The 23,568-nt window shown below is 41.6% G+C and overlaps 1 long non-coding RNA gene across 2 annotated transcripts in view; it reads left to right on the forward strand.

The window, feature by feature from the left end:
• LOC116150172 (uncharacterized) overlaps positions 1-9,224 on the forward strand; it is a 58,653-nt gene extending 49,429 nt beyond the window's left edge. For both annotated transcript variants that reach the window (XR_010378041.1, XR_010378040.1), the window contains 4 exons: positions 425-2,432; positions 4,793-5,026; positions 5,599-5,749; positions 7,260-9,224. This is a non-coding gene — a long non-coding RNA (uncharacterized LOC116150172). The remainder of the gene's footprint in view (positions 1-424; positions 2,433-4,792; positions 5,027-5,598; positions 5,750-7,259) is intronic.
• Positions 9,225-23,568: the final 14,344 nt, after the last annotated feature.

Consider the following 23,568-nt stretch of genomic DNA (forward strand, 5'->3'; position numbering starts at 1 on the left):
CAGAGCAGACCTCAGACTCATCCCAGTCGAGGCTTGGGAAGCCGGGCATCATCCGACATGAGTCCCCAGAGGTCTCTGTGGAGAGCGGTTCCAGGGTCCTGAACGCGATTTTATGTCTTGCTCACCTGCACGTGCCTGGGGTTGCTGGCGTTGCTCTAAACAGCCCTCCGCATGGAGAGGCGAGGGTTGTGGGTTATAGCAGGGGATTGATGGATTCACTACAGCCCGTAAGACCCCTGGTTCCTGCCTGAAGAGCGCCTTGTGTGGTTCATTCTCATTATTTGCGGTGATGTTCTATAAAGTCACCATGGACACCAAAGGATCCGATACTGAGCCATTACTCATAGAGGAGACAGATAGGTAGCTACGAGCTGTCAGTCAGCAGACCAACACATAACCCCATTTTATGTGTTTCTGTTTAAAGACAGCTTATTTCTATACACTGTGCATGACTGCTGGGCTCAAGGCCAACAGCACTTTGATTCGTCCTGATGAATCTTGTCGAGCACGTCTTCCTCGTTAAGGCTCATCGCAGCCTTCTTGATCTGGGACACTGGACGCTAGACAGCACTCTGCTTGGGGGCCATTTTAAACAATGAAATCACCAACGATAAGTAGAAAAATGACACTAAATAGACGGTGAAAAGGACACCTATTTACAGTGCGAGAGCTGAAACAGGAAGGCAGAGCGCAACCTTCTTCGACATCACCCGGAACGTGGACATCACGGAAATCAGGTTTTTTGCTGTTCTGTACGTGTCTGTGGGTGATCGCGAAAGTGCCTCGAGTTGCACTGATTGCAGGCTGACAAATAAAATTTTTTAAGTAGACGAATTCGCAAAAGCAGAATCAGTGAATAATGAGGACAAACTGTATTTCACTGTAGGATAAATATGGTAAACACCTACCATAAGGCTTAGTGGGGTTTAGTAAATTGCATCCCATAAAATGTGGCCTGGTATTTTTGTGAGACTAAAGAGGGTGACTAGAGTAGGCCTGTGCAACTAGTCGGAAGCCTGTTAAATAGTTATCAGTTATCATTTAAAAACACCAGGAGCTTATGCTCCTTAATAAAAAATACTTTTGGATCGGAACAATTTGTCTCTGGCTAATTTGGATTTTCTTGGGGACACCAGTAACTTTCTTTGTACTGACACAGAGAAGTCAGTAGCTGAATTAGATGAATAGGCATAGAATTATTGAACTAAGCATGTTTCAGGTCACCTTCCATGCGTGTTGTACATGAAAGAAGGGTTTTAGAAATATGAACTTGTTTGTAAAATAAGAAAGGGAAGCAAGAGGTATTAATTTGTAGAAGTAAGAGAAGAAATAAGAAAATTTATGTCTGTAGGACTATATTATACATAAATTTTTATAAATGTTATATAAAATATATACTAGACAAGTATATTTTAAATGCAAGCTAAACTAATTAGGACTGATGCAGTATTTGCTGGAAGCAATGGAAAGTATTGGGCAAAAGGAACTAGATTTTGTGGCTGATCTTGGCCGTTACTGAATGGCATATAGTAGGGTAAAGTTGGATAAAAAATTAGAGAAATGAAAGTGCTCAAAATGTGTCCATTTTCTTTGGAAGGATTTTAGTTGTTTTTGTCTACCATCTCTCTGGGTTTAATTATAGTCAGTGCTTGGTTATGGCATGGGAGAAAAATGAAGAATTATTTCTGGATGGATTTTGAGGATAACATGATGATGCGTGGTAATAAACATCACCTGTGAGTTTCTGTTCATCGCATCCCACTAAGGTACAGTCTTTTACAGTGTTTCAAAATGAATGCTTGCATTCACTCATTCACTCACTCATTCATCGGTCTATACTGAATCTTCACTCGCTGGACAGCCTTCTGGGTGTTGGAGATACAGCAGTGAACTAAACCTAACTACTTCCCTCATGGAACTTACTCAGTAGTGGGGAGAGATGGACACTGAATAAATGCATATGCAAAGCAGAATTTCAGATGCTGGTAAGAGCAAGGGAGAAACACGGAGCAGGGAAGGGAGACGGGGCTCCTTTTGTGTGCTACTTCAAGTATTTGTGATCCTCCCTTTGACTCCAGATGCTCCTGCCAAGACCAGTCCCAGCAGACTTTGGCCAGCTCTGTGCGGCTCTGGGGCTTCCATACGCTGAGCCTGGGACACTCCATGGAAACCAGCTCTATATTCAGACATGCATAACCCCAAAGCGCAGGCAGGAGGGGGTCAATCAATGCTTCTCGTTTTTGTCCCCTGGAGCTTTAGTTCTGATATATATTTCCTATGCTTTCCTCAAAGGCACCGAGAAGGATCAGTCATCTCAGCGAGACAGCAGCTGGGTTGCACATCCTTGATGGCCCTTCCCTCCTTGCCTCTTTCACTCACCTGGTCCTGCCCTTCTGCTCCCTGGGATTGAATTCTCAAATAACTCCCTGCATGTAAGCCTTTGTTCAGACTCTGCTTTGGGGGATCCCATGGTAGATGGAGAATGCAGCGGTTGGAATGGTGTTGTAAGTATAAATGGGGTTTCCAGGAAAGGCATCGCTAAGAAGGCATTTTTGAGAAAAGACCTGAAGAAGGGAGGTAGGAATCATGCAGGTAACTGGGGGGACAGCATTCCAGATTCTGGGGATGACAGCAAGGACAGGGATGGGCAAGAGAGAGTGAGGAGTAAAAGGAGATGCAGCCAGAGGGATGACGGAGACCCAGATTCCATCCCATGGCACCATTGTTAGGATCTGGGTTTCAACCCAAGTGAGATAACCAATTTATTCTCAGAAATTCTGCCTGCTTTGCCCCTTTTATATTTTATTTTTAATTTTATGTTTGTTTGATACACTTGGATCCTCATTTTCTGGGCAGGTACGTTGAATCTTTTAAAAGTGAGCTTCACTTGGTGAAAGCTGCATATTCCTATTCTCAGCTTTCTTGGGTTGCTACCGAAGTGGTGACTTCTTTGAGGACAGCGCTGCAAGTGTTATTGTACTGGATCCATGCATGTTGAACCTAGAGTGTCATTCCTAACTCCATCTAGCGAGCAGATACTTACTGAGTGCTGCTCTGTGCATGACCCTGTGAGGCAGCAGGAAGATGTTTAAGACTCTAAGGAGCTGAGAATGTGATAATGCCTGATGGCATCTGAATCAGCCGGATCGCGATCCTGAAAGTCTGCTAATTAAATATGCCACGTTCATTTTTTCCCCTTGTACATCATTTCCTTTAATTTTGCTTCTTTCCCCCTCCCCCCTTTTGCTTTTACGGGAAGAACTTCTGTACATCAAACCATATCCCTACTTATTTCAAATGTCATAAATCCTATTGCTGTTTTCAACTGTCTTACATTTCTTCTCTAATTTATCCCTACTGACTAGAGATGTAATTCTTGGGACTATTTTGACAGAGAGAGAGAGAAAGAGGAGAACTAACTATAGAGTGGGAATTCTTCTTCAATGGAGAGAAATGAGTAACTGGCCATGACTGAAGAATTTGGAAATTAAAGGAATAATGTAGATTTACGCTCAGCTAACTCTTCCACTTCCTATGCTCATTCGATGTGTCAGGGGTGAGAGGAGTTCTCTAAGCGGTGGACATGTCCCATGAATGTCTTCTTCTTGCTCCAAAGAGAGCCTCCCTTGTCGCTTTAGACGTTCTCTGGCCTCACCCTGTCTCGGCGTTGGCTCTCTGGTCTGTACTGTTTAGTATCGCACCCTTTATTGTGCAGAGATCCTTTGTGTTGTGTCGTGTGATTTTCGTTCTCACGGGCTTCTCTTCCTTCTTGAACCGTCTCGGTCGCGGGATCCTCCCTCTCCTCCCCTGGAACCTGGGGATCGGCAGCAGGTCACACATCTGAGCATGCGCAGGATTTCCCGTCTCCCGGAAGTTCCTCATTATTAACGCGAATCACATGCATAGTAGCATGTGCCTTGTCACTTCCTTTACTTTCTGAGAAATGAAATGGTAAGGAAGGCAAGTTAAATGCAGACATTTATCAGATGACCTCCTTTCAGATGGAAATTTCCAATATTTCTAGATAACTGAACTCTCTCCTTCCATAACTTGCCAGTGTGCCAATTTTATGATCAGTTTCAAGATTAACTAATTTCTTCAGCATACTTCTATTACTGTGCCTCCTTTGGTCCTCCCTGTCTATACTATACACACCTATATGTGTATGTACATGTGTACATACCTTTTACCATTACCTAGATTTCACTACTAAAATTTTATTCTTGTATTGACAGATTTCCCCAAAGACTAGAGTGACCATATGTCCCAGTTTATCTGAAACAGTGCTGGTTTATCTGTTGTTCCTCTGGTAACTAATAATTAATACCTCCCCTTTTGTTTTCAAAAGTGTGCTAATTTGGACTCTAAATTATGGGATTACCCTATCAAAGTTGTTTTTTCTTCCCCTCACATCCTGCATGCTCTCTCAAAGTCTGAATCCTAAGTTGGAAATAACGTAACTTAACAACATCTGTGCCCCTGGACCTTTAATTTCCTGACCCGCACTTCCAGCCTGTGGGGATTTTCCCTGTCACATGCTCCTGGCATTGTCAAGTTCACATGTGGCTGGACTGTGCCATCGACCCAACGGGTTTTTTTTTTTTTCTTCCTGGGTCTTTGACCCCTTCGTTTCAATGTGCTGCTTCCTCTGACTCTTCCCTGTAGGATGTGTTGTTTTGGCCGACCCTCATCAGGTCATGGTTGATGGTCTGTGGGAGGATGGGCTATACCTTTGGTACAGGTGAACTGGTTCTGAGTCCCTTCTCTTCCTGGTCCTCTTCTTTTTCACCAGCCCGTATCCTGAGAATCTTTGATATCTGGAATTGTTAGTTTCTTCCTGGAACACTTTGCTGTGTGTAACCAGCAGGCATGCAGAAAAGAGTTGGCTCCAACTTTTCCACCTGTTCTTCAGACAGAGAGGCCAGCCTGGCAAAATAGTGGCCTCCAGTAGAGAAAAAGAAACCTAGCAAGTTTCCGCAGGCCATAGAAACAATCCTCGCTGCTTCTCTACTTTTTGGAAAACAAGGTGTGTTGAGTGTCAAACCCTTTGCGTCTCTCTTAACACCACCCGGAGCGAGCTCCTCTCTACCTGCTCCAGGTGGAGGAAGGCTGGTCATCTCAGTGGTCAGTCATAACCTTGGAGTCAGACAGCTTTGGGTTTCATTCTTTACTCTGTGGCCTCAGGCAAGTTACTGTATTTCTAAGTTTCCTTGTTTGTAAAATGCGAATATCAATTCCTATCTTGTTGGCTTTAGGGGAGAGTTAGATGAGATCATGTATACAGTATGCTGAGAATTGTGCCTGGCAATGAGTGTAAACCTAGTATATAGTTGTTTTTCTTACAATAATGACTGTTAATTTTAGTATCAGAATTATAGTGAACCGTCAGTTCATCAGATTCTATCTTATGAAGTTGACAGCAACAACTAACACAATGACAAGAACTACTGAGTGAGGTTCTAAAGCAACCTCGCTCTGTTCTCTTGGGTGGCTATTGGTGGCTGACAATACCAGAGTCAGCGGATCATCCCGTAGACCATGTGATGGAACAAAAATGATCCTGTAAGTAATTAGGCAGCTTTGATTTTTGTTTTGCAGATTCTTCCTCCTTTTAACTCAACAAGGGATAACGTCCACCATAGCTTTTCTTCTTGAAGAAGGACAGCATGGGGAGAATGAAGGGTGAAGAGAAACCAGCATTACAAGTAGCTCAAGTTTGTAGGCTGACCCACTGGGGACTCCCAAGAAGGTCTGTTGGTTCGCCAAAGAGTGTGACCCCCAAGTGAAATTTGAGTGCTTCTGTTGAGTTACTTCTTTCCTTCTGGAGGCCAGGGGCAAATTCCTGATACTCCTCCCCTCTAGATTCTTAGTTCTTTGATTTTCTTCCCATTGTAAATTGTCTACCAGACACTATCTCAGTCCAGACCCATAACCAGCTGAACCAACGCTTCCTAGAAGATGACTATGATGACTCTTTTCAGCTGGTAGAGTTAGAGGATCCTGTTTTTCCTCCATAGCCAATATTTCCCTTATCACGAAGACTTGTATTCAAATGGTATTATTTCTTTTTAGAGCCAAACGTATTTCTCATTTCATATTGTCAGATGATCTGATTACTTCTGAGCACCATCCCTCGGCAGGGGAAAGAGCAGATAAACTGAAGCCCACTGTGCTTAAGTGACTCTCCAGGATCTCATGATGAGTCAGGAAACCAGACAGGAATAGAAGCCACGACTCTAGCCTCCCAAACTGTTTTTCTGACCACCAGACCACACTTCCTCTCCAGACTATGAAACACTGGAAAATGGGAGTCAGGCAGAGAGTAAATATGGAGGCAAACCCACAGAAACACAATTTTACTTGTACCCAAATCATGTCATTTAGCAAAGGAAAACAGAAAAACACCCCAGTCTCTTTGCTGTCATCAAAATTATAACCTAAACCCATAAGGGATATAGAATAGGAAATGAGTCTGCCCTAAATTGACATACTTTTTCCGTTTAAAATGAATTTGAAAAGATTGTCCATCTTTCAGTCCTGATGTGTTTTTCCCTTATGCAAAAGGAGAACCTAAGCATTCAGAATAGGTTTTATTTAGGTTCAAGTGCATATAAATAAAATACCTGTATTATTCTTATTCTTTACATGATCAAGACTTTAATTACTACTTATTGCGTGTTTAAGGCTTTGTGGGAGCAATAGGCTTATTAGACATAGTCACTGTCTATAAACTTAATATTTAGTTGGACAGAGACCGTATATACCCATGAAGAACTGAAGGCAGTTGGTGATGAATACCAAATGAGCAGGAGTGATTGAGAAGCGGTGCCTGAAGTGCAAAGCTGGAATCACAAAGCAACATTTCATGAAGACTTGGGTTTGAGTCTCAACTGTATCACTCGTTAACTCTTGGACAAATCAGATTCTATGCATCGACAAGAGGCGACAGCCATTGCCTGGCTGTCTTCCAACAGCGTTGGTGTGTAGACCAACATGAGACAATGCATGTAAAATGGGCTGTGAGCTGGAAGATTAAAATGTGGGAGGAATTCAGATCGTAGGCGTTGTCAGAATCAGGCCAGGGTTGCACAGGTAGGCCTTTCTCCTTTGTTTCTGGAGTCCTCAGTGATACAGTTTTCAAGGGCTACATAGCCTGCCCAAATGGAAATTAAAACAAGAAATTAAAAGCAGGGTCCCTTTGAAATTGTTTTTGGCTATGAAAATAGAAAATAACATAATATTTCCCCTTTGGCAAATAGCTCCCTGCCGCATCCCTTTGGAATACGGGCGAGTGAGAGAGCAGAACACCTGCGTGAAATCAGCTGACGACGGTTGTGTAGAGAGAACTTTTCCATTTGGAGGAGGAAGACATGCAACTCAGAGGAGCCAGGTCCTCTGTCCCGTGGGACACAGAATGCCAAAGCCTTGCCCACCTGTGGTTCCCAGGAAGCAACAGCATTTCATCACCCAGACTATGTGGCAACCAACTGGAATCCTTGAATGACCCTTCCATGGAAACAAGCCTGACACTGTGTTCAGGGCTTCCATCTGTGGGTGAAACTGGGTATTGTTGAGATGGGAAACTTGAGAAAAGGCAGGAATTGACTTTTAAAATTAGGCAGAGAAAATTGACCGTAATTATTGTTCAGTTAGAGCCCGTGAGGACATTTTAATTCCAGGAGGTCATGTGAGTTTTCTTAATCCAGGAACCAATTAATTGTAAAACTCTTGTCTAAGAGTCTTTATTAATCTCTGTATCAAGTCATTCTTTTACAGCAATAATTCATTACCTTTTACACTGAGCAAAAAATGTAGATTTCTGCTGTTGACTGTGTGACCTCAATTATGAAATCAAAAGACAGCTATTTAAAATTGTCTTCTATCTAAAATACAGCCATTAGAATACAATCCCTGTCTTTCTCTCGGGGTCATGCATGGCCTAATGTAAGTAACACTGTAGAGTCCCTGTGCCAGAAGTAGAATAATAGGCAACTTTTAGACCATAATGCTCTGGCGCCAGCCAGCCCTCAGGCGCATCATTTTTGATTGTGAAATTTATAGGAAAAGCTTTGTGGGTGGTTGTAATATATTAGCACCACCTAGTGGTGATGGGCAGAGCTGCCTTTCTTCACTCCCCAGGACCCCACCTCCATCAAATTACTGCCCAAGCACGGCTGACGGAACTCTATTTATAGTCTTTTATCTAATTTTGTGGCCACTTTCCACTTTGAAAGTTAAAGGTGCTGCACAACTGGGGTAAAAAGATGAAGAAATGTACAAACTATTATAATAATAGTAATAATACTAATAATCAATAATTTATTGAACACTAACATGATAGGCTGTAGTAAGTGCTATGTTTTGTTTTAATTTTTTTAAATTGAAATGTAGTCAGTTATAATGTGTCAATCTCTGGTGTACAGCATAATGTCCCAGTCATGCATATACATACATATTATTCATTTCCACATTCTTTTTCATTAAAGGTTATAACAAGATACTGAATTTGGTTCCCTGTGCTACACAGAAGAAATTTGTTTTTTATCTATTTTTCTATATAGTAGCTAATATTTACAAATCTCAAACTCTCCAATGTATCCCTTTCCACCCCCTCTCCCCCCATAAGATTGTTTACTGTGTCTGCAAGTCTGTTTCTGTTTTGTAGATGAGTTTATTTTTATAATCCTTTTAGTCAATCCTCACAAGACCAGTGAGGTAGATTTTATTCTTACTTTCCCATTTTGCAGGTGAGGAAACAGACAGAGCGCTCAAGTAACTGGCCTTGGTTACATACCTGGTATTTAGAGGCTTTAGGTATTTCCTTGTCTCACTGACATTAAATTTTCAGGTGTTTTCATGTTGGTACCATCAGAAGCATCTCTGCTATGATACTATGAGTAGGTGGAGCTCAGAATTTTTCCCAAACTGAGAAAGAACCAACAGCGAGGGAACCAGTGGGGCATACTGATTGAGAATGGGTGCTGCAGGGTCAGACTAGAGCTGGGTTCAAGGCACAAGCCAGCCAATTATTCCTCCTGTATCCCTGGGCAAATTATGGTTCCACTCAGAACCTCGGTTTCCTCTTCTACGAAATGGAGATAATACTATCCTACTCATGGAGGAGGTGGCAGTGTTGGGTGAGATATGTATGCATAGATTCTGGCTCATATTGAATGAATATTGAAGGGTTATGACTAGATTACTATTAAAATAATTTTTTTAGATTTTGTGGATTTCTATTTTAATTTCTTTGAATGCTGAAATCATCCAATGATTAGAGTTTTCTGCTTCCCTCCCAAGTTATCAAAAGATTCATTTTGTGGATGGAAAATAATGAGTTAAGAAGCCTATGTCTTAAGGTTCAATAGCAAATCTGGGGTAGAATGGAAAGTAGTGTAAACTCGTTTCTAATTTGTCACATATTGTGGAAGAAAGGAGTGGCTGGTTCACAGTATATAGTGTTGCCGCCATTGGCAAGCTTGCTCACATGAGGCATCCAGAGAAGTTTCAGATGGTGGCCAATGGCTCTTCCTGTCTGGAGGGTGGCTGTGGATGGTGGAGGTTTGAGAGCAGCCCCTCTCCCCTCCCAAGGATGCACCTCTGGTCCTTGCAGAGGGCACCTGGCTTTCATTTTCAATTCTCAGGGCTCTGGGGGTCCCCATAGGTAACAGAAATCTCTCTCAGGGCTCTTTCTTCTCTGTGACTTGTCCCTGCTCGTTCAGCACAGCCTGGGGTTGCTGCTGGAGGGGCTGAGGATGGGAAGGGTGAAGAATTTTGATTAGAGGATAGAGGACCGTGTAATGGGAGGGAGTTGGACTCACAGTGGCTTATGTGAAAGAAAATCAGATTCTCCCACTGCCCAGGGTCAGCTCGGAGAGCCCGACTCCTTTCTCCTTTGCTTGGCATGACTGCAACCCTGTTCCTGTTTCTATCATCCTGCTCTTCCTATAGCTCTGAGCTCCTGGAACATAGAGAGAGGCTTGGTTAATATCATACCACCCCTAACAAACTCTCTGCCCTGCAGTCGGAGCTGCCTTTTATAAACGAGTCTGATGATTTTACTTCCTTATCTCAAGCCACACAGTGGCTTCCACTGCTCTTACCAAATAGTGTGAAATCTGCAGCCTAACTTAGCAAGGCCATATGTGATCCAGCTCCTGCCCCTTCAGGCCTCCTGTTTACACTCCAGGTGCTTCATTTCCAGAATGTTCTAAGCTCCTTCAGACCCCAGGGCCTTTGTACATACTGTTCCCTCCACTAGGACCATCTTCACTGGACTCCCTCTTACTTATTAATCCATAGACTTGGGGTCCCAAACTTTGCCACCTGTTTGAATTGCTTAGGGAGTTGTAAAAAATTCTGATGCCCAGGCATCATCCCATACCAGTTTAATCAGAATCTCTGGAGGTGAGACCCATGGAAAAGGATTTTTGAAAGCTCCCCACGTGATTTCAATGTGCAGCCAAGTTTGCGAACCAGTTCTTAGATGAAGTACTTTCTCCACGTAGTTGCCTAATTTCTTAATTTTCCAGTTTAGTTTGCATCCTTCATTACGTGTTCTCATAGTTCTCTGCACATTTTGCATTTGTTGACTATGTCTCCCACCAGACTGTGTCTATTGTGTTCTCTATTCCTAGGGTGTGGCTCGGGGCTTGGCACGTAGGAGGACCGGATGAAACTGGAACGTGGATGTATTAGTGTTGCCACCACCAGCGGCTGGCACTCTCCAAAGGGTAAGAGGCTGCACTTTGACTTGGCTCAGGCACCTGCATCCATGTGTTGAGTCAATGAAACAGCTGCTGAGAAGAGGAGGGCGCCCTGCTGGGAAGTGCCCACAATTCCATTATCTGGGGAGAGTGTTTCCCTGCCTTTGGAAATGCTTCGATTTCTGGGTCACAGCAAGAACCAGAATTATCAGGGCTTATATCTGATCATTGGGCAGTCCTCCCACAAAGGATTTGCCTATTAACTTACTTATAATTAATTGTCTTCTGGAGTGAATATTTACCAAGAAAAACATTCTCAATACTCAACAGTCAAAGGATATTTCCAATGACGGGTACTAAATTTTTTTTTTTTGATTGAAGCACAATTGAGTTACAATTTTGTATTACTTTCAGGTGTACAACATAGTGGTACAAAATTTTTATAGATTATACTCCACTTAAAGTTATTATAAAATATTGGCTATATCCTTTGTGCTGTACAATATATCCTTGTTTAGTGTATTTATTTTATACATAGTAGTTTGTACCTCTCACTCTCCTACCCCATCTTGCCCCTCCCCCTTTCCTCTCCCCACTAGTCACCACTAGTTTGTTCTCTAGATCTGTGAGTCTGTTTCTTTTTTGTTATATTCACTAGTTCAATAAATGATAACAGGTTATCTGTCTTTCTCTGTCTGAATTACCTTACTAAGCGTAATACCCTCCAGGTCCCTCTATGTTGTTTCACATTGCAAAATTTCATTCTTTTTTTATGGCTGAGTAGTATCCATTTTGTATATATATACACACATGAAGTCTTCTTTATCCATTCATCTGCTAATGGACACTTAGGTTGCTTCTATACCTTGGCTATTATAAATAATGCAGCTAATGAACATTGGGGTGCAAACCATTTCTCAAATTGACCATGTATTTCTTGGTGAATATTCACTGGTATGGACTATGAACAAAAAATAAATTAATAGAGCAATATATTAGCATAAGAGCAGACTAACAGTATCAATATAGCCATAGAATGTACTTCATGGAGACCAGAAATGAGTTTAGTTTATGGCCTCCAATACACTATATTGAGGGATAACCTAGATACGATGTCAGAAGGATAAAAAAATTAAAGACATGGTGTCCGTGTAAAATGCACTCTATAATCAAAGCACAGTGACAGGACAATCCTGACATCCATCTCAATGCTTCACTTTTTCTTTTTTGCATTCACTTCTACAGATTTGTTTCATTATATCACAAACAGGGAAAAATATCTTATTGAAAGGGAATGTAAGAAGATGCAACATCTAATGAATGGAAATCTGAACTAGAATCTACCAATAGATTTTGCATCTAACTTTTTCTGCAGCTGTGGATGACTCATTTTAGTGTCTCAGTTTCTCCACCCTTAGAATGAGAGTAATAAAATTTGCCGTTAATTAAAGTCTCTATTTTTTTTTAACTGTTTGGGAAGTTGGGTCCAATGGAAAAATGAAATACTTGAGGATATGACTTAGCCTGTGCTAGGAATTTTATAGGCAGTTCACCAAGGATTTTTTTCCAAGTGATTTGCACGATACGCAAAATGTATTTTAAGCTGAATGCCTTGGACTGAAAGCCATGCACAATAACCTGTCCCAAAAGCAATTATCACATCAAGACACACCCGTTGGGATTCAACGTTCCTATTTAAAGTCTGTCCAGACATCACAGCCCACATGTATAATGGCTTTGGCAGAAGAGTGAGAGCCAGCATTGGCGGGAGCCTCGTTTAACTGAGCAGGAAATAGACGTTTTCCGAACCAAAGTTTTGAAAGTTGAGAAATACCTATTTTGTGAGCAGAATTTACGGCCTCATTCCTACGAGAAGAAGAAGTAAAAGCAAATGGACGACACTTAATTCCATAAAGAAGTCACAGCTCTGGAGCCCGTTTTCCAATGGGACCTGAGGGTGTTTGTGGAACAAATGAGCATCTAAAAATATTTCGATCTCTTTAGATCCCTGAGATTTCAAGTATAACATTCAATTCAGGCACTGATTTTTCAAGAGGTCTTTGCTTCCTCCTCTTGTTTTCTGGGTTAGAAGCTCCTTTGTGAATGCTGGTTACTGGGTTTCCATATTGTTTTGGAACTGTCCTTTTCGCCATTAGATTGTGAGTTATTGATGGATGACCATGGATGCTGCTTATTCATCTTTGTTCCTGTTGTAATCAGCACAATTTGAACAAGAATCAATCTTGTTCAAGAGTGGGACCTAATTAAACTTACAAGCCTTTGCACGGCAAAGGAAACCATAAGTAAAACAAAAAGACAACCTATGCAATGGGAGAAAATATTTGCAAATGATGCAGCTAACAAAGGTTTAATTTCTATATAAACTGCTCATACAACTTAATAACAAAAACAACCAAACAGCCCAATCCAAAAATGGGCGGAAGACCTAAACAAGCAATTCTCTGATGAAGACATACAAATGGCCAATAGGCACGTGAAATAATGCTCAGTATCACTAACTGTCAGAGAAATGCAAACCAAAACTACAGTGAGGTATCACCTCACACGAGTCAGAATGGCCAGCATTAAAAAGTCCACAAACGATAAATGCTAGAGAGGGTGTAGTGAAGATGGAACCCTCCTGCACTGTAGGTGGGAATGTAGTTTGGTGCAGCTGTTAAGGAAAACAGTATGGAGGTTCTTTAAAGGACTAAAAACAGACTTACCATATGATCCGGCAATCCCACTCCTGGGCATATATCTCGAGGGAACTCTAATTTGAAAAGATACACACACCCCAATGTTCATAGTAGCACTATATACAAGAGCTGAGACATGGAAACTGCCTAAATGTCCATCGACAGATGACTGGATGAAGAAGCGGTGGTATATTTATAAGATGCAATACTATTCAGCCATAAAAAAGAATAAAATAATTCCATTTGCAGCAACATGGATGGACCTGTAGATCATCATTCTAAGTGAAGTAAGCCAGGAAGAGAAAGAAAAAACCACATGATAGCACTCATACGTGGAATCAAAAAAAGAAAAAAGAAGACACTAATGTACTCATCTACAACACAGAAACAGATTCACAGACATAGTAAACAAACTTATGGTTACCGGGGCAAAGTGGGTGGGAAGGGATAGACTGGGAGTTTGAGATTTGCAAATATTAACTACTATGTATAAACTAGATAAACAACACGTTTCTTCTGTACAGCACAGGAAACTATATTCAATATCTTGTAGTAACCTATAATGAAAAAGAATACAGAAAGGAATATATGTATGTACATGTATGGCTGAAACATTAGGCTGTACACCAGAAATTGACACACTGTAAACTGACTATACCTCAATTAAAAAAGAAGAGAGATGATTGCTACATCAATTGACAAAGGAACGAGTACTGTCATCACCATTACAGGCCTGGTACGGTATAGGTGGTGATACTTGGAATCCAAGCAAGAAAAGCTAGTCAAGGGCCACTCTTGTTTGTGCATGACTAAATTGCACCAGGATCTTGCGTCATCGGAGGGCTGAGTGTTTGGCGTGTCAGGAAGCGCTGTGGTTCCATTTGGCCAGTGGATTTTGGCAGTATTGGGTTCTTGTTGCCTGCTGCAGTGATGCAGGGAGGCAGGGAGGAGGGCGGAGGGAAGCCCCAAGTAATTTCTCAGTAATAAAAGCCTGTCTTCTTCAAAGGCTTCTCTTTCCTTACCTCTCAGAGAAAATACTACCTTAACACATCATTCCCTAATTCTCCTTCAAAGAGGAGAGAGACACAGAAAATTGCTTAACAGAGATGGCCAAGAGTTATGCTGGTTCAGTGTGATTCCAGAGGAAAAGCTGTCTTGGCTCAAGGCCCAGGTGGCCTTCAGTTTTTCTGTGCAAGATGCTCTTAGGAAATCTGAGAGTTATGGGTGGAATGTTTAGACCAACCAGGCACGTCCGCAGGTGGGTAGGGGGAATCCCAGGTCAGAGCCAGGCGCTTGATGCGATAATCAGAGGTGGTTTGCTGAGGCCTGGAGGAAAGGTGCAGAATCCTGCAAAACCATGATGTGAATTTGAGAAAGGAGATCTAAGTTAAAATAAAAAAGCAGCAAAGATGACTTGGTTTTTTGAGCAAAGAAGTGTGATGTGTAATTCCACACCCCCTCCAGGAAAGCTCAAATTAGCTTAAAAAAAAAAAGAATGATTTACATTGCAATGATGCACAAAATTATTCCAGTCCTTAAAATACTGAGGTAAAGTTTTGTAAGAGAAGAGTGCCTTTATTTGAAACTGTTGTTCCCCCTAACTATACAGAAATAGGTGACTTTATATAATAATAGTGGAAATGCCCACTTGACAGCCAAGAAGAGACCCTTCAGCTCAGCCTTCTCTGTGGTGACTCAGCTCCCATGGCCTGGGACCCAAGGAACTCTCTGCCCCTGTCCACAGTTACTTTCCAAAACCCTGCAATGTTCACTGAAGGGATAAATAAAACCTAATATCAGCAGCTAAACTATTTGCTCATAAAAAGATATCTATTGAGTAGAAGATTTAAAAAGCCTCCACTGAAATGTCCTTGTGGCAACAATAAAGAGTAATTTAATTTCTGTGCTCATATTGCAGCCTCCTTTTTATCAACTTTATTTTTTAGGTCCAGTTCTTCTCCCCAATCAAGCAGCGAAAAGTAGGACAAAACAGGACCTCAGCCAGCTTGCTTTATACATCTAAGATATGAACCTCCACTCAGAGTATGGGATTTCCTTACAGAAATGTATTGGGGCCACGGCAATAAAATATCTTAAAATTTTTTCGCTAATCTCTACTGTGTATCAGGCACCACCCTAAATATCTTGTGTTTCATTTGTTCTTCTTCCCCACAAGCCCTTGAGAGGTGTTGCAAATCTGGACACGTTACAGACGTCCAGATACGGAAACTGGCTCAGAGAGAAATCTGCCCGGGACACGTGTCATGGTTTGTCGGTAGAGATGCTGAGATTTGAACGGAGGTCTGGTAGCCATCAAAGCTCGAGTTCGCACCCACTTCAGTATCGTGCCTTCCATCAGGGAAGCCCTACGTGGGGCCCAAAACATGTTTATAAGAGTCTGCACTCTAATTTAGAAACCAAACCCAAATGCAAAACAATCCGTGCGCCTGAGAACAAGCCGCGCGATATCTCCGCTTCCCCACCGCCGATCTGCAAACCAGCTCCAAGCGAATTCCAAGCTACTTTAGGGGCCATGCTTTTTCTTCCCGGAATATTTACAAATAGAATCACTGGAGGCCTAAGGCATTCGAGGAATTTACATGTTTGTGCTTCTCATAAAGATGGGGAAGCATTGGATTTCCATGATGGACACGGATGGAGGGAGGTGGAAGGAAGATAAGGGCCGAGGAGGAGGGGGCAGGAGGAGTTTGAGGTGTCAAGGCCTGAGCTCCTTTCTTCCTTCCTAACTTGGAAAGTGAAATTAGGGAGATGGATTGATGGGCATGAGGTCCCCACGGAGCTCTTTTCAAAATGAGATGATTCCTAATTTAATTAGGAGTTTGGAATTTGCGGATACAAACGCCTATGTAGAAAATAAATAAACAGCAAAGTCCTACTGTGTAGCACAGGGAATTATAGTCATTATCTTGTAATAATCTATAACTAAAAAGAATATGAAAAAGGATACATATATATGTAGAACTGAGTCACTATGCTGTACACCAGAAATTAACACATCAAAAATCAACTGTGCTTTGATTTTAAAAAATGACATTACTGAGTTCAACTGTGTTTTAAAATGTACTGCAAAGACAAGGCATGGCTTCTTTAAGAAGAGATTGTATGAAGTTTTGTCAGAACCAAAACAGCTATTGGGCCATTAAAAATGCTTAGCATTGAAACAGCTCACCTGCTGTTACTTGAAAGCGCCACTGGGAAACAACGTGCACGTTAAGATTCCACTGTTGCAAAAGGCACACATATAGCAGGACTGACGCATGAATATTCTTGTAACCAAGTGCCATAGATGGAGCAGCTTCAACAGATTTGGAGGCTGGAAATCTGAGATCAAGGTGTCGATGGGGTTGGTTTTTCTTGAGGCCCCTGTTCTTGGCTTGTTAATGGCTGTCTTCTCCTTTGTTTTTACATGATCTCTCTGTGTGTGTCTGTGTCCAGAAACCCTCTCCTTGCAAGGACATCAGTCATATTGAATTGGGGTCCACCTTCATAATTTCATTTTAACTTAATCACCCCTAGAAAGATCCTGTCTCTGAATATAGTCACATTTTGAGAGACTGTGGGTTAGGGCTTCAACCGATGAATTTTGGAGAAGACCAAATTCAGCCCATAGCAGGCATCCTGAGTGAGAAACATGGGTACCAATTCTCCCTTTGCCAGGATGATGGGCAGCACTGTCTGTGGGGCAGTGTCGTTCCGGGCAAGGAGAATTCAGTGCATCTCCCCCTCCGCTCTTGACTTTTCCAGTCCAGGAAACCTCACGTGTTGGTAAGCTGACTGGAAATCCAGTCAACTCTTGGTTCTCAGTTTTCCCAACCCAGTTATTACAATAAAATTCTGATGTGTACTTCTACTGCATAGCACAGGGAACTATATCCAATTTCTTGTAATAACGTATAACGGAAAAGAGTCTGAAAAGAAAAAATATATATCAGTATGTATATGTATATCTGAATCACTTTGCTGTACACCTGAAACTAACATTGAGTCAACTACACGTCAATAAATATATTTTTTTTAATTTTAAAAAGTTTTAAAAACTTCTTTAAAGTCATTTTGAAGGTAAAAATCCAATACTTCATAAGCATTAAAAGCAGAGGAACAAAGGAAACTAAAAGCAGGGTGGGGTAAAAATGTAGACTCGTAAATGAAGGTGTGTTCTCAAGCTACACTTCAGCAAATATTCTTCAAGGGCCTGCCGTGGCAGAGGGGCCAAGTGAGGCTCTTGAGACACAAAGAGGAAACAGAGAATTCCTGCCCTTGAGGCCCATGCGGGGAAGGACAGGGAACAGAGCGTCCTCGTGCAGCGACGTGGGCTGTCAGAGGTTTGTCCCGGTGCCATGGGAACATGAGCAGGAGCTGATGAAGCAGACCGGGACAGGTGGGCGGGAGGGCTCCAGGTGGAGGGCAGAGCACAGGTAGGGTGTGGAGGCAGGACAGGGCTTGCTGAGGAATGGGAAACATGATTGCTTTTGGCCTGGTTGGGGAAGTGAGGCTCAATGGGGAAGAGGTGATGGACAAAGTTGGAGACAGGAAGAAGAGGTGATTAGAGAGCCATGCAGGAATAGAATCAGGGGCTTGACGACTCTTGGAAAATGAGGAATGAGAGAAAGGGAGGAATCTAGAGTGTATTCAGTGACATGTGTCTAATGAGGGTTTATTAAACTCCCACCACGTGACCGACACCATGCCAGGCGTGGAGTACGTGATGGTGGGGAAGAGAAATCAGGTTCCTGCTCTCACTAAACTAAAGTCAGGCCAAGATGCAAAGCAACTAAACACACATTCAAAGTGAAGGGAGATGAACGTGATAAGGGTGGAATGTCTTCTAGATGTGTCTCTGGGTGTTTGCTAGTAATTTTTCCCAACCGAGTCAGAAAGCCCAGAAGATAGAAAAGATAAGAGGTCTGGTTTTGGACGTGTTGAGTTTAAGGTGGAATATGCAGAATGTAACGCATTATTTCCTGGTGCCACTGGAGAATAGGAACGCTTCCCCAAAGGGAGGCGTCTTCACATACACGTGGTGAGCGTTACCTGGCAGTCCCTTCTCTAACCCCTGGTTTTGTAAAAGAGAGAATTTTCCGAGTTTAGTATGAAGTGAATGAAGCAGACAAAATTACTGGCATGTGTGGAGCCTACTTTCTACTAGAAAAATATAGTTTATAAGAAAAACATGAAGATAAGTAAAAAGCAACATAATGCATGGAGGAGGAATATGGCCTACGGTTGTAATTTTTATCAGGGTGGCGAGGGAAAGTCTTTCCTAAAAAAGGTGATTTTCAGAAAGAGCTGAAGGCATGTTTTGGAACAGACAAGAGGTGCCGGGAAGTGGCAGATGAGGAGAGGGTTTGGCCAGCGCTAGGAACCGAGGCCGATCGTCCACAGCGTCTGGGAAAAGTGGCAACGGAGAACAGTATGGAGTTTCCTCCAAAAATGAAACACAGAGTGACTCTAGGATCCAGGAAGTGTACACCCCAAAGAGTGAAAATCAGCATCTCAAAGAGATAACTGTACTCCCAGGCTCACTCACTGCAGCAATATTCACAGTAGCTGAGGGGTGGCAACAGCTTAGATGTCCACTGACAGATGAACAGATAAAGAAAATGTGGTCTATACACACAGTGAAATATTCCTCAGGCTTAAAAAAAAAAAAAAAAAAAAGGAAATCCTGCCACTGGAGACAACCTGGATGTAACTGGAGGACACTGTCCTAGTGAAATTAACCAAGCACAGGACAAATGCTGCCTGATCCCACTTACATGAGGTATTGAAAACAGTCAGCTCAGTGCCTGAGTAGAAGGGTGGTTGCCGGGGCACAGTAGATGGGGAAAGTTGTTCAACAGGCATGAAGTTTCAGTTGTACAAGATGAGCAAGTTCTGGAGATCTGCTCTACAGCACGGATCCGATAGTTAACCATGCTGTACTGTGCACCTGGAAACTTGTCAAGAGGGTAGACCTCACTTTAAGTTCTTATCACAAAAAAAAAAAAAAAAAAAAGGCTGGGGGTGGGGAAGGGCAGGAGGAAACTTTGGAGGTGACACTGTTTATCACCTTGGGAATATGCATGCCTCCAAATTCATCCAAGTGTGTATATTGGAAAGGAGTCTTCTTAAAGGGAAGAAAAAAAAATACTGAGGAATTTTATACATCCCTAGTTTTTCCTTTGCGTGTGTTTTTGAGGAACAATGTTGCCCTCTAGTGTTCAAGCTTGTTTCCTTTATTTCACGCTGGGAGGGGCGGCAAAGGGTTCAAATGTGACTGCATGACAAATTCACCTTGTTGTTTCAGTCCCCTGTGGCGTTTTTGGTTAAGGTTTTCAATTGAAACAAAGGTGAAAATACTACTCGTTCTTTTCTTTTTTTTTGCTTACTAGAAATAGTGCATTAATTAGAAGAACCCAGGCAGGCAAAGACCAGTTTGAAAAATGGCGTAAAAGCTTGCATAGTACATAGCAGACCCTTGATTCAGAGTCCCGTGTCCTATGACAGTCAAACACAGTTTCCATTACTTCCAGGCATTTGTAAAATGCTCAGCGTTTCCATTAACGTGATGTGACATTTATGCAATACACACACAAGGCAAAAGTTTATACTCAGTATGTATAGTCTGGGTTTTTATTAAGACTATTCTTTCAAAACAAATTTCTTGAAATAAAATAATTTTTAGCCTTTTTTTCCCCTCAACTTCCTTCGAGTGTGACCAAATAAACTTCTAGTTTGAACCACAAGGATGCTGTCTTTTGGGAAATCAAAGTCAAGAGAATGGAGTAAGGATGGTAATATTACTCTCTATTTATAAATTGAGAAAAAGAGCATATGAATTTTTAAAATGACAGCATACGGTTAGTGTTGGTCTGCAGTGCGTAGCTCCCCTCCCTTTTTCACATATTTTCTCTGGAAGCTGTGCTCATCCCGGACCTCTCTGGCTTGTGAGAAATTGCATAACACGAAATTGACAGTGTGGGCAGTCAGACAAACCTGGGTGAGTCCTGGACTTGCTAGTTCTCCCTGAGATGTTGGGTAATAAATCTAACCTCTGAATCTCAATTACTGTAAAATGGGAGCGGTCGTCTACTTTATCTCTTAAGAGACATAAAAATTAAATGGGATAAAGTATGTGAAAGCATCTAGCACAGTGCCTAGCACAGTATATACATTAGCATTAACAAAGGAGAGCACGATGTAAAAAAGCACGTCACAGATTCTTTGCAATAGTGAGTTTTGCTATCAAAAAAAAAAAAAAGGTACTCTGGACCCAAATAAGAATAGACTTTTGCCTTTGGAATTATTTTCAGCAACGATGTGTCAGTATACAGTCCAAATCCCAAAGCAGAGTCCATAACCCAAACGGCAAAGCCCTCCCGCCATCTTGCAGGCAAAGCAGTCATAATTTTTGTTTTCTGGACTGAGCAATTTACTCTTTCCTGTTCCATCCAAGATTGCCTTGAAACTACTACTATAAATTGTGAATCATTTATAAAATTCAGAGTGCACCCTTCCTCACGAGTGGAGCGCCTCTTCCCGTAAATGTTATTACTGAAAGGACTGCTTAGAAACTCCTTTTTCCTTTTAATTTCCAGTGAACCAGTTGTGTAGGATTACCTTCCTATCAAAGCTGGCCTCCTGTCTTGTCTATTTTTATTATTCGTGGTGGATTTTGGAACAAACTTTACATTAACTTAAATTTTCCTTTGAGTATAACCTTCAATCAATGTGAGACGGGAATCCAGGGTCCCAGCCTGATCTGATGTATTGGGCATCCCCTCTACCAAGCCCCATTCTTGAAACTTACGAGAACTCCGGCATGGTGAGGGGTGAAGCGAGAGGCGTGAGGCTGGGAGTCACCCTTCCCAGCCGCCACCAACCTCAGAGCTCTGTACAGTTCAGGACTCTTTCAATTCAAAGTTGCAGGAGCTCGACTCAGATTTGTTTAAGCAGCAAAGAGAATGTATTAGTTTGCGAGACTCAAGAGTCTAGGGTAGATATCTGCGTTAGCCTTTCGGAGGGATGCCTCAGAAAATACGACCAGGACTTTATCTGGGGCTTGGCAGTTTGTTTTATGCATTACATGCATCATATGCATTATATGAATACATAGTCAGAATTTTGTCTTCATTAATATGTTTCAAGATTCAGTCTTTGGGAGACCAGTGAATCTCCTGTTGGGTCCCTTCCAGCTTTGTGCGTGGACCCTTCATCTCCCTGAAATCCCTTGAACACGGATCACTGTCTGTGGGGGAGCTTTGCTTTTGAATGTTCCAGGCAAGCCTGGCTACGTTATCTGCTGGGCTTGGTGTGAAATAAAAATGCAGAACCTCCTTTTCAAAAAGCAGGAAAAAGTGCCACTAAAGTACTAAAATATAAACCTCTTCCTTTCTTCCGTGGTCTCTCTCCATCTTTCATGGTGTTTTTAATTCTCTATTTAATGTCATGCTCCTTTGGGCATGGGGATTCTGGCCAGGAGACACTAGACTTTCAAAGGCACTGGCACCCCTAGTGCATTCTGTAAAGCAAGTGGGAAATGAAATACATTCATCAGCCATTTTGACATTCTCTTTTTACTGGCATTCCGCTTTGTTCTTTAACAGAGGTTTTGAGTATGTTTTTTAAACTGTATCACTGAGTCATTTGATTTTTATTTTCTGAGACATACCTGTAGGTTTTCAAAAATATCATGTCTTGTTTCCCTAACTTCTCCCTTGACCTTAGTTGACCAGGCCTTTTGAAAGGCTTTTTTTTTTTTTTTTTTTCACTGTTTAGTTCAGCATCTTCTTACTCATCATTCTTGAGTCAAGACTTTGGGAACGGAGGGCATGAGAGGGACATGATTTCTGGGTTTTGTGCCAATGTTGCCATCTCTTGGCAACATTGAGGTCAAGACAAATGATGTGGTGACCCAGCCACTTTCTCATTTTTGAGGCCAGTGCTTTGTGTTTAATGTCTTATTATATCTAACGCCTGAGATTTCAAGCGTGTTGAGTATTTGTGGCTCTGCTCTGAGTTCCCAACCTCTGAAGAGAGCAATAAAAATAATTTTAAAAAATCAAAGCATCTTTTCTTCCACTCACTTGAAAGACGATGTGACAATTGGAGAGTTTTCCTTTATGAGTAGACTCATACGCAGACCTGTACGTTGGAGTTAAAGGGATAAAGCAGTTAGATCTGTGTCTACTATTTGCCTCGTGTCAGAATGACTCAAATAGCCCACATTCTTGCTCAGAAAGAATTCCACTCCCCCTTGAGCCTTGCTGTAGATTTCTACTATTCAGTTCACTGCTGATTCCATGCACACATTTATGCCTCTAGTTTCCTGATGCACCAATAAATTCTCTTACAAAAGCCAGACCTATCTGATGGCTTATACATTAAGATCGTTTTAACCTTTTGTCCTAAGCTCTCAAATAATCTCCCACTGAAGACCAATTTTCCTTAAGTAGGTTTTGTAAGGTTTTCATGGAAAAATCAAATCGATATTTCACCACGATTCCCCCTTGTCGTTGCACATTTTACCTGAACAGTCATGTATTTATTTAACTCATTGGATAGCAGACAAGGTAATTTGAATATAAAATTTTTAAATTTTACATGTTTCTTTCAGATAAAGATTTACAATGATGGACGTTTGTTATCTTTGTCAAAGAATAATCCTTGAATTTTTATTTCCAATGTATGCTCTTCATTTGGAAAATAGAGCCATTCAGAAAATACATGCAATGGTTAATAATGGTGTTAGCGTAACATTCAGAGTGATGGAGAGATTGTATGAATCACATGAGGATAACCGTGGGAGAAGGAGTTTGGAGAACTAAACTAGAGTTAGAGTGATGCCCCTGATCGAGTCTTTATAAAAGTTTCCTTTTTTGTAAAATAGAAAAATTGACAACAATGTCAACTTCCCAACATTGGACCATGATACAGAAAGAGAAAAGGTAAACATGAGTTTTATTTTTTAAAAACAGGCATAGAACCAGAGTAATCTTCAGATGAATTCAGTGGAACGAGCTCAGTGGCTTTTTTTAAAAAAAAACAAAACAAAACAGGATCTTCTTGAAAAATATATCTAATACATGTGTTGTTGCTTTATATTCTAGATTACTAGGTACAAAACATTTTTTGTGGGAAAAATCCTGTTGAATGAGACACGG

This window comes from Camelus dromedarius, chromosome 3 (assembly GCF_036321535.1).
Source record: "Camelus dromedarius isolate mCamDro1 chromosome 3, mCamDro1.pat, whole genome shotgun sequence".
Taxonomy (NCBI): domain Eukaryota; kingdom Metazoa; phylum Chordata; class Mammalia; order Artiodactyla; family Camelidae; genus Camelus; species Camelus dromedarius.